The 12,448-nt window shown below is 38.1% G+C and overlaps 1 protein-coding gene across 7 annotated transcripts in view; it reads right to left on the bottom strand.

Annotated features, from left to right (window-relative positions):
• Window positions 1-12,448, bottom strand: part of ARFIP1 (ADP ribosylation factor interacting protein 1) — a 123,717-nt gene that overhangs the window by 85,605 nt on the left and 25,664 nt on the right. For 2 of the 7 annotated variants that reach the window (XM_025386047.1, XM_025386051.1), the window contains exon 3: window positions 1,237-1,242. The exons of 4 other annotated variants lie outside the window; for them this stretch is intronic. The gene's annotated coding sequence lies outside the window, so the exon portion shown is untranslated. Of the gene's footprint in view, window positions 1-1,236; window positions 1,243-12,171; window positions 12,217-12,448 lie in introns of all 7 variants that reach the window. One more of the 7 variants, XM_025386048.1, reaches the window with a different exon arrangement.

Raw genomic sequence — 12,448 nt, 5'->3', positions numbered from 1 at the left:
AGAAGCTGTAGCTATGTTTGCAGTGGTGGGCAAGAGGGAGAAGTAATCTCCTTCTCCAACACCCTTCAGGAGCACCAGGACTGCCTGACTGTTAAGGTAGAGCTGCACTTTCTCTACCAAGCCAAGAAGCCAAGAAGTGCACTTGTGCCTCTGCTGAAAGAAACTTCCCACAAGTAGAAAATTCATGGATTCAAGTCCTGCAGTCTAGTTTCCTTTGTCCCAAGGGGTACTCCCTTAATGTGGCTCACTCACTCACTCCCTTCCCCTAGGAGCAGCAGTCCCTGAGGGCCATACTGTGAATCCTGCTGCTCCGCTGGGTCTAGTTGCCCAATGAAGCTGCCATGCTCCAGGCTGGTGCTGGGGAATGTCTGCAATAGATTCAGTGATATAACCTGTCCTCTAGTCTCCCAGTAGCAGGTACCAGCAGCAGCACCGATGGGGGTGGGAGGGAAGTGACGTAGATTGAGACTTCCTCGGTTATAAAGAGCCTTAGTGTGTTGCCTTTCTCAAATGCCAGCAGTAGTAGTAATGTACTGGGTACATGAAAAGACTCAAGGCCTTCTAGTTAGCCAGGGTGATGCAGGCGATGGCAGTAGTTGAGGTCATGCCACGGTTTTCTCTTTCCTGAGTGTTGTGTTGTTGTGCTGCAGATGTTGTAATGGGCTGTGCCAGTTGTCCATCAGTCAGGAGGCAGCACTTGCAACCGCACCAGCTACAGTTCTTTGCCCATTTTAAAATTGGGTTGTTAGGGGGGTTTTTGTTGTTGTTGAGTTATACAAATCCTTTATATATTCTGGATATTTACTTCTTATCAAATATATAACTTGCGAATATTTTCTCCCATTCTATAGGCTGCCTTTTCACTCTGTTGTGTCCTTTGATGCACAGAAGTTTTTCATTTTGTAGTCCAATTTGTCTATTTTTACTTTTATTGCTTGTGCTTTGGTTTCATAACTAGGAAATCCTTGCCAAATCAGATGTCAGAAAATGTTTCCTCTGTTTTCTCCTAAGACTTTTATAGATTTAGGTCTACATTTAGGTCTTTAATTCATTCTGAGTTAATTTTTGTATATGGTGTGAGGTAAGAGTCCAACATCATTCTTTTGCATGTGGATATCCAGTTTTTCCAGCACGATTTGTTGAAGAGATTATCCTTTCTCCATTTAATGGTCTTGGCATTTTTGAAATTCCTATTTTCCCTCCTGCCACTGCATTCTCACGCTATATCTAGATTACCTGTGGCTACTGAAGTTAAGTTTCTGTTATTTACAAATAAAAGATATACACACACTAGTATTTGGACTCTAACCAGGAAGACTAAGATCCAGCTATCTAAATAATCACTACCTTTTCAAATTATGCTATTATGTTCTCACTTCATTCCTCCTAAAAACAGCTGGTGATTCAACATGTATTTACTATACGCCTACTATTATGGGCAATGTGCATGAGATAAAACAGAAATATAAATCAGTTTTTAGCCTTCTAGAAACTTAAAGTGTTTTTGGCAATAAAAAATTATAATCAGTGTTGTGAGCACAAAAAGGGAAACAATGTTGTGAGCACTAAGATGAAAAACTTAACAGAGGTAACATTTAAGCTAAATCTTGTACGATAAGATTAGGAATATAGTAAAGGAGAGTTCCTCAATAGAAGGAATAAGAAGCAGAGTGGAAAAAGAGTCATATATTCTAGAAACTGCAAGTAAAGCAACTTGGCTAGAATGGTGATTGCTCACTCACACATTCATCAATTCAACTAATTTATCAAACTCTATAATGTGCTAGGTACAATTTCAGACGTATAGTATATTTTGTGATGTTCTGTGAAGAACAAAACAGACAAAGCTCCCTGCTCTCATAGAGCTTACATTCTAGTTGGGAAAAACAAACGAATATATATGTCATATAGTCATAAATGTTCATGGTCATATATGTGTATATGTGTTCACACTTGTGCTGTTTTAGATATAGTGGTCAGGGAAAACCTCAGAAAAGGTATATTTTTGTGAGACCTGAATAAAGTGAGGGAGTAAGTCGTAAAGACAGTTACAACACTGCAGGCAGAGAGAATAGTAAGTACAAATACCAGGAGATGGTATCATGCTCAGCTTTTCAAGGAATGGCAAGAAGGTCATGTGGCTTGAGGGAAGATAGCAAGGGGGAGAAAGGTAGGAAATGGCAGAGAGGCAACCAGTGGCAAGAACATGTGTGACTTCAAAGATTATCACGAGCACTCTGGATTTTATTCTGAGTAAGATGAAAATCTACCTGAAAGTTTTGAACAGTGGGGTAAAACAATCTGACTCAGGTTTTTAAAGTACTGTTCTTTTGCTGCTGTGCTGAATTAAACAATAATCATGCACAGCCAGAAGGAGAACAATTAGGAGTCTACTGGAATAGTCTAGGCAAGAGATGATAGTAGCTTGGAGTAGGGGAACAGTAGCTGAGGATGTAGAGAAGTGGTCAGATTACAGGTATATTCTGAAGGTAAAGACAACACGAATTCCTTACAGACAGATGTGAGATAAGGAAAAATGAGAAGTCAGGGATAACTCTCAAGAGTTTCGGCCTGAATAGCTGGAAAGATGGAATTGCCATTGGACAAGATTGGGGGAGGAGCACAATGTAGGGGAAATATCAAGAGTTTAGTTTAGGACATATCAAAGTTTACAAGCCTATTATATGCAAGTGAAGAAGGTAAGTAGGTTATTGGATTTATGAGCCTGAAGTCCACACAAAAGCTTGAAGCTGGGAATAAGAAATTTAGAAGACATCAGTGTGTAAATGCACTTAAATCTCTGACTGGATGAGATCACCTAGAACAGGACTTGACAACTTTTTTCTACGAAGGGTCATATAGTAAATATCTAAAGCTCTGTGGGCCATAAGGTCTCTGTTGCAACTACTCAGTTTTGCTGTTGCAGTCCCAAAGCAACCACTGACAGTATGCAAATGAATGAGCACGGATTTGGCCTGACTCGTGCCCCAGAAAATCTGTAGAGATTTAAAAAAAAAGAATAAAGACTGCACTCTGGGATATCCCCAAATCTGAGATACAGGGAAATGAAGAGGCACTAGCAGAAAAAACTCATAAAAAATGGCTTGTAAGGTAGAACGAGAATCATAACAGATGGCTTCTGAGGACAGGTAAAAAGAACAAAGGTTCCTGCTTCTAAGACTGATGACAAAGACCCTACTGAACCTCCCCACACCTGCAAGAATGCAACTACAAAAGTGAACACAATTTAAAAAGAAATCACCTGAAAGTATTAGAAAGTAAACAGAAACTCTGGTGGGGAGGTCATGCTTACTTGCAGGACGGAAACAGGGAGCTATGCAAGTAACTTTCCGTCTCCTAGGCTTTTAGCTTTGAGCTAAGTTCTATCTATGCTGTGCATCCAGCAGTGGCCAGGGCACCCGGGGGAAAGTTGTAGTCCTTTTAAGCTGGGAAAAAGTTAAGTTGAGGAAAAATGACAGGAATAGGAAACCTTCAAAAGGAAAGATCCGGAAAGGAGATCCCAGAATGTGCCTACCCACATCTCTGACTAACCCTTAATACACTTGAGCAAAAGGAGCTCACTTATAGACAAAATATCTCAATTGAGAACAGAGCTGCCATCAAGAAACAGCTTGAAATGCAAGCCCAGCCAAGAAAATTACTTTCTAAAACAAAGGAAACAATACTTATTGGAGAAAATCAACAGAATCTGGACAGTATCTAGACAGAATCTCCACATCCCAATGTGCACAATGTTCAAAATACAATCCAAAAGTACTAAGACATACAATGAAGCAAGAAAACAAAACATTCCAAGGGGGAAAAAATCCATCTAAAAGACTCTGAGACGAACCAATGTTGCAACTAGCAGACAAGGATTTTAAAGAAGCTATTATAACTAGTCTCAAGTAAAATATTTTCAATGAATAAAAATCTTGGCCAAAAAATGGAAAATCTCAGAACAGGAATATAACCATTAAAAATGAGCCAAATGAAAATTATAGAAAAAGCATAATTTTTAAAAAATCACTGCTTAGAATTAGCATCCAGATGGAGATGACAGAGGAAAGAGTAAATGAACCTAAACTAAATCAAAACAAATTAGCCAAGCTGAAGAACAGAGAGAAAAGAAGACTGAGGAAAAAAGAGCTTTAGTGGCCTGTGAGATATTATGTGATCCAACATAAGTGTAGATGAAATACAAGAAAGGAGAAATGGAACAGAGAAAATGTTTGAAGATCTAATGGCCAAAAAGTTCCCAAATTTGATGAAAGACAAAAATTTGCAGACACAAGATGCTCAATGAACACAATGCAGAATAAACACAAAGAATTCCATGCTAAGGCACATCAAAATAAAACTATTTAAAGCCAAAGATAAAGAGCTAACCTTGAAAACAGAAAGGGAAAAACAAGTATTACTATCCTGGAACAACAATCCAATTAATAGCTGACTTCTTATTGTATTTACAAAAGCCAGAAGAGACTGCAACCTTTTTATCTTACTTTTACCTACTCTGTTACCTTTACCTTACCTTATCTTACTCTATTGTTTGAGACAGGGTATCAGTCTGTTGCCCTTGGCTAGCAGTGTGATAGGGTGATTATGAATCACTGCAGCCTTGACCGTGCAAGCTCAGGCAATCCTCCCACCTCAGTGCACCACCATGCCTGGCTAACTTTTGTTTTTTAATTTTTTGTAGAGACAAGGGTGTCATTATATTGCCCAGGCTGGTCTCAAACTCCTAGATTCAAATGATCCTCCCACCTCAGCTTTCCGAAGTGCTGAGATTATAGGCATGAACCACTGCACCTGAGCTGAAACATTTTTAAAGTGACAAAAGACGGAAACTGGCTAGGAGTGGTGGCTCACATCTATAATCCCAGCACTTTGAGGCCTGAGATCGGTGGATCGCTTGAGCCCAGAAGTTCAAGACCAGCCTGGGCAATATGACAAAACCCCGTCTCTACAAAAAATACAAAAAACATTAGCTAGGCATGGTGGTGCACACCTGTGGTCTCAGCTATTTGGGATGCTAAGGTGGGAGGAACACCTGAGCCCAGGGAGGTCGAGGCTGCAGTGAGCCACGATCATGTCCCTGCACTTCAGCCTGGGTGACAGAGTGAAATGCTGTCTCAAACAAAACAAAACAAAACAAAAGAAAGAAGAAGAAAGAAGAAGAAGAAGAAAAGAAAACTGCCCACCCAGAATTCTATATCGAATAAAGGAGAAATAGATATTTTTGGACAAAACCAAAAGAATTCATCACTTGACTTACATTACAAGAAATACTAACGAAGTTCTTCAGGCTGAAGGGAAATGAAATCAGAGAGAAAGATGGATTTTCAGAGAAGAAGGAGGAAGAAGTGAAATGGTAAATAACTTAGTAAATACAAAAAATAACTCTATTTTTTTCCTTTTGCCCTTTCCTTTCAATTTATTTATAATCCACATAAATGCTTGAAGAAAATGTTTTAAGATTATCTTCTGTGGCTTAATATGTATCAAGATATAATACATAAAATAATAATTATTATCAAAGAACAGGGGAAAGGTAAGGAAAATATGGACCTAAAAGGTTGTAGGATTTCTATATTTCAAGTGAGGCAGTGCATTATTACTTGTAAGTGGACTACAAAATTTCAGGATATATAATGTAATCCTTATGGCAACCACTAAAAGTATAATGCAAAGAAGTACAGCTAAAAAGTAATCAGAAAAATAAAAATGGAATTCGAATAAAAATATTCAAATAATCAACATTAAAAATATTCAGATTATCAAATAATAAATGAAAAGGAAGAGGAGAGGAAAAATGCAGAGGAGAGAAGTATAAAAACAAACAAAAAACTGAAAGGAATAAGAAAGCAAGAGGAGTCTGATCAATTTACAGTCATCCCTTGGTATCCGTGGGGGACTAGTTCCAGGACTCCCCAGCCCCACTCCCCATCCCATGGATACAAAATTCTACAGATGCTCAGGGCCCTTATATAAAACGATGTAGTGTTTGGATATAACCTATGCATATCCTCCTGTACACTTTAAATCATCACTAGATTATTTGTAATGCCCAATTCAATGTAAATGCTATATAAATAATTGTTGCACTGTATTCCTTTTTATTGTTTTTCCTCCTCAAATATTTTCAATCCAAGGTTGGTTGAATCCATGGATTAGAACTCATGGATAGGGAGGGCTGACAGTATTTTAAACAGCCTGGTAGGAGGCTAGACTAAAGGAAAACATCACAGACTGAAGACAAAAAAGCTATCTGAAAGACTATTTTACAATATAGTTAATAGATCATAACAACTGGAATCAAAGTTATGGGAATGAAAAAAGGTGGATTCAACAGATATTAAGGAAGCAGAAATAAGAGACTTACAGAGTAACTGGACTGTGGAAATGAAAAAGGAGGAGGAATCTAGAATGACCTACCTCTTCTCACCATCCTCCAATTTATGGCTTGGGCAACTGGAAAGATATACATGTCACTCACCAAAATAAGGAAAGCAAGAGGTGTATTTGGCTTGGAAAGGCCAGAGATTGAGTCTAGTTGTAGACATTCTGAATTTGAGAATGTTTGTGAGGTATCCAAGTCCACCGGTTCATTGGGAATTTCAAAATGCAAGTCCAGAGTTCCAGGTTGAAGACATAAACCTGGAAATTATCACTGTAGGGATGTGGACGGCATTAACTGTTAAGAATGACAAAAGAACTCAAGAGAAGAATCCTGTGGAACACTAGAAGGCAGAGAAGGCCAGGTGGGGCGGCTCACACCTACAATCCCAGCACTTTGGGAGGCCAGGTGGGAGAAAGGCCTGAGCCCAGGAGTTTGAGACCAGCCTGGGCAACACAGGGAGACCCTGTCTGTACATTTTTTGTTTGTTTGTTTTAATTAGCCTGGCTTGGTGGCATGTGCCTGTGGTCCCACCTACTCAGGAGGCTGAGGTGGAAGGATTGCTTAACCCAGGGAGGTCAAGGTTGCTGCGAGCTGTGATCGTGCCACTGCACTCCCGCCTGGCTGATGGAGCAAGACCTCATCTCAAAACAACAACAACAAAAGGCAGAAGATACTGCAAAAAAGATTCTGGGGGTAAGGGGAGTAAATGGTTCATGATGCCAATATAGCAGCGAAAATTACAGCAATGGAACTATGTACTGTTCCGGGTCTGTGACTTTAAATAAAAAAAACAGATATTCTGAAAATGAGAAATACAATGATAAACCAATACTACTTTATGCCATAAAGTAGGTAATAAGAATACTCATTTGCCAAAAGATATGCAAACATTACAACTATTATCTATTCATTTTCTTCCCTACAAAGAATGACCCATTTTGGGGAACACCATTTACTAACCATTAATTATAGTACTGAAAATTAACAGCCAAAATACAAATCAGTAGAATAAGACCCCAAACCAAAAGCTCCATGTTATCTCCCTGGACAAAAAATATCCATGATACCTCACTCATGCTTAAAATTGAAATAGAATTTAAATTCAAATCAGACAACCAAAATAATTATACAGAAGGCTTTGGGAAATAATTATGTCCTTTAGGAATAAAAACAGAATCTCTCTTGTTCTAAGGTTCATGCTATTTAAGGTCTTTCACAATAGATTCCAATCAACCTTGCGGGCTTTACTTCTTTTAACTTTACTCTTCTAGATATCCTCTATTACTGAATCTACTACTTATCATTTCTGGAACATGAAATGTACTTTGACATCTATAAACATTTGCTGAAATTGTTCACAATGTCTGAAATATTCTTCCAACTTCAATATCTAGTAAGATCCTGCCCATAACTTAGGGCTCAACTCAAATGCTCTTTCTCCTATAAAACTTATTCCAAAGCCTCAGAGAGACCACACACTATAAAGAGAAGGATAAGGACTTTGGAATACAAGAGACTTGGGTTAAAATCCCAGCTGTACAATATAACAGCTGCTTTCTGATCCTCATTACTTAATCTTATTTTTCTCATCTATAATATTAAGAAACATATTGGATACTTGAGGAAATTAAGTAAAGGTTTTTTCAAAGCACTAATGAAAGGTAGCCAGCACACAGTAGGCATTCACTGAATAAAGAACGATGTCTCCAGTGGTGTGCTAGTAAATGTTTAACAACCAGTTTTCCAAACTAAAAAAAAAAAGAAAAAAAGGCTTAACCTTAGTGTGTGGCTGTTGTCCATTTCCATGGTGCCAATACTCCTACAGTGGCCAATTTCAAACTTCAAACATGACCTCACTGAATCCAGAGGCAGGAAAAAGAGATATGCAATAGCACACCATCATACAGTAGAAAGAGATATGCAGCAGCACACTATCATATAGCAGAGATATGCACAGCACACCATCATACAGTAGGAAGAGATATGCAGCAGCACAATGTCATATAGCAGAGATATGCACAGCACACCATCATACAGTAGGAAGAGATATGCAGCAGCACAATGTCATATAGCAGAGATATGCACAGCACACCATCATACAGTAGGAAGAGATATGCAGCAGCACAATGTCATATAGCAGAGATATGCACAGCACACCATCATACAGTAGGAAGAGATATGCAGCAGCACAATGTCATATAGCAGAGATATGCACAGCACACCATCATACAGTAGGAAGAGATATGCAGCAGCACAATGTCATATAGCAGAGATATGCACAGCACACCATCATACAGTAGGAAGAGATATGCAGCAGCACAATGTCATATAGCAGAGATATGCACAGCACACCATCATACAGTAGGAAGAGATATGCAGCAGCACAATGTCATATAGCAGAGATATGCACAGCACACTACCATACAGTAGGAAGAGATATGCAGCAGCACACTATCATATAGTAGGAAGAGATATGGAATAGTATCTTTTTTTTTTTTTGAGACAGAGTCTCACTTTGCAGCCCAGGCTGGAGTGCAGTGGCGCAATCTCGGCTCACTGCAAGCTCTGCCTCCCGGGTTCACGCCATTCTCCTGCCTCAGCCTCCCAAGTAGCTGGGACTACAGGTGCCCGCCACCAAGCCCGGCTAATTTTTTTTTTTTTTTTTTTGTATTTTTAGTAGAGATGGGGTTTCACCGTGTTAGCTAGGATGGTCTCGATCTGACCTCGTGATCCACCCACCTTGGCCTCCCAAAGTGCTGGGATTACAGGTGTGAGCCAACGCACCCGGCCAGCACACCATCTTACAGTAGAAAGAGATATACAGCAGCACAACATCATATTGTATTTCTACCATGGAAACACCACAGGCATAACTTTAAGAGCACAGATAATAGTAAAAGACAGTAATATATTTAGGAACTAGTAAGTTTGATGTATTACTTTTATTTTTAATGTATGTATTTAATAATAACTTTACATAATTTTTAAAATAATGGCTGTGTTTAACAGTTGGCTTACAAATTCTTGAAAATTTACTATCAGTTTTTGCAGGCAGTACAAGCCAGCTTTAGCCACCACTGAATTATTTCCAAGTTAGAAAAGTATTAGGCACACACTTTGTACAGCTGAATCTTTGGAAACAATCTTTAAAAATCCAATATATATGGATGTCACATTCCAGTTATGATGTTACTTTTTTGGAGATGATCTAAAAGCATCGTCATATACCAAACCTGTATACTAACAGAAGGTTAGATTCATTCACTATTATATTCATAAACAAAAAGCTGAACACATTTTATTCATTGTTTATTTTATAAAGCCTCAATCAAATCACGTGCCTTTTTTGGTGTTGTTCCTTGTTACGTTCAAGTACATTCTAAATCCACAATCATGTTAGAGAAGATCAAAGCTGAGCAAACACTCTTACGTGACCATGACTACTGCTCTAGTGCTAACAGAAAGAGTGCATTTATAATAGGTGATTTTCTGGAGTTGTACATAGAATATACTTTAAAAGCAGAATTAGCCTTGTAACATGAAGAGTAATGCAAAGTAAAAAATATGAGCATAGAACTTACCTAGAGAGCTAGTATACTGTACAACCAAAAAAGGGAAGGCTGGGAACTAGCTTCTTGAAATGGTCAAAGTTGGGGATAAATTAACACGACACATATCTAATAAAGATTTTATAGTTGGTGCTTCATTCCTAAAGGGTACAGCAAGCCCTCTTGAGAAGCAACTGAATATTTCATTTGTATATGCCAATGATTATCAACCCTCTGCATCTTAGAACTACCAGGGGAGCTTTCTGCCTCTCCACAGATATCATAATTTTAATCTTTTGAATTAATCAAGAGTTGTTGCATGCATCAGTAGTTCATTCCTTTTGTATTGCTGAGGAATATTTCATTGTATGTATATACCACAATTTCTTTATTCATTAACCTAATGATGGACTTTTTTAGTTTTGGGTTCTTATAAGTAAAGCTGCTATGAATACAAATCTACAAGTCAGGACCCATATAGATGGCCAGTATGCTTTTAAAATAGTTTTAAAAGCTCACCAGGTGATTCTAATGTGCAACCAGGTAGAACCAGTGCTATAAGCATGCCCTATACAAGAGAGGAAGGTTAATACAGCAAAATTAGCTATACAAATATCTGCTGTATTTATACAAAAACCCAAGAACACCTACTATTACTTAAGGACCTGTGTTTACATGCTACAACCCTTGCCCCCCACTTTTTTTTTTTTTTTTTTTTGAGACAGGGTCTTCCTCTGTCACCCAGGCTGGAGTGCAGTGGTACATTCTCTGCTCACTAAAATCTCCACCTCCCAGGTTCAAGCAATTCTCCTGCCTCAGCCTCCTGAGAAGCTGGGATTACAGGCACACACCACCACAGCCCGGCTAATTTTTGTATTTTTAGTAGAGACCAGGTTTCACCATATTGGTCAGGTTGGTCTTGAACTCCCAACCTCAGGTGATTCTGCCTGCCTCGGCCTCCCAAAGTGCTGGGATTACAGGCATGAGCCCACCATGCCCAGCCCCACTTTGTAAAACACACAGAAAACCTTAGTATTGGGAAGGAGCTACAAAGTCATTCAGCTCAACTTGTCCTGCAGATTAAAACCACAAGATACCATTATATACCCATTAGAATGGCCAAAACTAGAAAGACTGACAAAACCAAGTAGTAGTCAGTATGTAGAGCAACTAGACTCTTATACGTTGCTGGTACAAGTAAAAGTTGGTAAAAATCACTTTGGAAAACTATTTGGCAGTACTATTTGAGCTAACCATACAACTATCCTATAACCCAGCAATTCCACTCCTGGGAAATATACCCAAGAAATATAAATGCACATGTTCATTAAAAGGCAAGTACAAGAATATTCATAGCAGTTTTACTTATAACGGCCAAAACCTGGAAACAATCCAAATGTCTATCAAATAAACTGTGGTAGAGTCATACAATGAACTACCACACAGCAATAAAACATAACAAACCACCACTACAAAAAAAAAAAAAGGAAAAAACTTCAGACATAATGTTCAGCAAATAAAACCAGAACCAAAGAGTACATACTGTATGATCCAAATCAGAAAGAAAACTAGTAATGTTGATGATATAGGCAGAACAGTGGTTATCTTGGGGAGGAATAGTACTGAGTCATGACTGTGGGTAAGCAAAATTTCTTAGACACAAAAAGCAAAAACAAGGAAAGAAAAATGCTGATAATCTGGACCTCATTAAAATTAAAAACCTCTTTTCAAAAGACACCATCAAAAAAACCGAAAAGGTGAACCACAGACTAGGAGAAAATCAGTTACAGTATCTATATGTGACAAATGACTGATAGTAAAGATATATAAATAACTCTTGCAATTCAATAGTAAGAAAACACAAATGAAAAAAAGGCCAAAGCTTAACAGAACACTTCACAAATGAAAGTATAAGAATGGTGAATAAGTACATTAAAAGATGCTCAACATCATTAGTCATCAAGGAAATGAAAATTAAAACCACAATAAGATACCACTACATAACCACTATAACGGCTCAAGTAAAGATGACTATAATACCAAATGTTAGTGAAGGGCAACTGGAACTTGCATACATGAATGTAGGAAATGTAAAAAAGTACTTCACTTTGGACAACTGTTTAGCAATTTCTTGTAAAGGTAAATATATACTTGACTATAAGACTTAGCCATTCTATACAAAAACACTCACCAAAGAGAAATTAAAATAAATGTCCTGACTTGTAGATATGTACTCCTAACAGCTTTACTTATAAGAACCGAAAACTAGAAAAAAAAAAAAAAAAAAAGGTCCATCACTAGGTTAATGAATAAACAAATTGTGGTATATCCATACAATGAAATATTCCTCAGCAATACAAAAGGAATGAACTACTGACGCATGCAACAACTCTTGATTAACTTCAAAACATGAGTTTGACATAAAACTAGGCAACACAGCGAGATGCTCTCTAAAAAAAAATTTTTGTATTAGCCTGGTGTGGCGGTACATGCCTGT

Source organism: Theropithecus gelada, chromosome 5, assembly GCF_003255815.1.
Source record: "Theropithecus gelada isolate Dixy chromosome 5, Tgel_1.0, whole genome shotgun sequence".
Taxonomy (NCBI): domain Eukaryota; kingdom Metazoa; phylum Chordata; class Mammalia; order Primates; family Cercopithecidae; genus Theropithecus; species Theropithecus gelada.
This window is presented reverse-complemented; position numbering and strand designations above follow the sequence as displayed.